At 33.1% G+C, this 1,403-nt stretch overlaps 1 non-coding gene across 1 annotated transcript; it reads right to left on the bottom strand.

Annotated features, from left to right (window-relative positions):
• Positions 1-1,073: 1,073 nt before the first annotated feature.
• LOC114088909 (small nucleolar RNA SNORD107) lies at positions 1,074-1,147 on the bottom strand. Its single transcript, XR_003582088.1, has one exon. It is a non-coding gene; the product is annotated as a small nucleolar RNA SNORD107 (small nucleolar RNA).
• Between the last annotated feature and the right edge of the window lie 256 nt (positions 1,148-1,403).

Raw genomic sequence — 1,403 nt, 5'->3', positions numbered from 1 at the left:
AAAAGTGTCACTGTACAGTAAGAACCAACATTTATCTCATTCTCCTAACAGAGTAGGAATTAGAAAGAAAAGAGGGAAAATATTATTAAAAATAAAATTGTTTTGTACTGAGCCCCAAATTTCACTGTGAAATTACATAGATATACAATAGAGAGGGAAACTTCATGTAGAATAATAGTAGGTTACATTTAGTAAGAACTTTCTATAGGCTAGCCCTATGCTAAGTACTTCTTATGCATTCTCTTACTGAATCCTTATAACACCCTGTGAAATAGGTGATATTAACTTTATTTTATGTCAAAGAAACTGTGGCTGAAAGAATTTATCTCCTCAAATCTACTACTTTACTACTCTATGGCAGTTTTCATAAATTAAATAATTATTCATATATACTAAGGTTAACAATATTCTAGGAATTGCTAGATACCTCCTAGTCTCTTGGCAGCTACATGAGATGTCTGTTTTTATTACCCCATTACAAATGCAAGTGTAAGGGCCAGAAAGACAGCTATCAGATGTAGAGCCCAACCAATGTGCTCTGGCACCTAAAAAGAGTTTAGAAAATAAAGCTGAGGGAAATATCTTTAATTTTAAAATGGCTTTACAGGATCATGTAGTATAGCAAGCAAGTATGAGCTAAATCCCCAATTCCCTGAAAGGAATAAAGCATAGTATAACTTTCCAAGGATGAATATATTGCCTCTAGCATAGGTTAATACTGAAGTTAAAACTCTTGAGTGGAAATTGAATGCTGGTTATGAGACACTCGAGTATGATATGTTTAGTACTTTTCCCCTTATAAAAGAGTCAGTAGTTGATGTTCCAAAGAAAAGAGTGTTCTACAGTGCAATTTATTCTTAGCTTCCAATGACTTTGCCCTTTAAAAGGCCCTAGCTCATCAGTTTTCTGAATTCAAAAGTAATAACTAGAATAATCAGATAAAGAAAAACCTCTTTTAGCAAATCAGTGCCATTGCTCCATTTAGTAGAGGGAGAAATATTACCATTCTGGAGCCATACTGCTTTGATTTAAATCTAGACTCTCCTTCTCCTCCTCTTTCTCCTTTTTAAATTTATTTTAGAGTGTCACTTTAAGCCGAGATTTTGAAATCATTATGTTCAGACAATATCCTGTGTGCTCATGAACTCCTGGTACATCCTTGCAGAGAAAATTCTCTTTGGAAGCCTTTTCCCAACTCTCTTATCATCAAGATCCCCTATATCATTTGCATGCAAATGATGCAAACTTATTTTAAAAATTATAATTATTATGGTCCCTGAAATCAACTCTATTTAGAATTATTTCCCTTTGGTAACAGTTCTCTTAAATCAGTTGGTTTTTATTTATTTCTTGGAATATCTGATTTTAACCCTACCTTTTCCAGGACAATATTTAATATTTCC

The sequence above is a fragment of the Marmota flaviventris genome, chromosome 3 (assembly GCF_047511675.1).
Source record: "Marmota flaviventris isolate mMarFla1 chromosome 3, mMarFla1.hap1, whole genome shotgun sequence".
In the NCBI taxonomy this organism is placed as follows: domain Eukaryota; kingdom Metazoa; phylum Chordata; class Mammalia; order Rodentia; family Sciuridae; genus Marmota; species Marmota flaviventris.
Note: the sequence above shows the minus strand (reverse complement) of the source record. Positions and strands in the feature narration are given on the sequence as shown.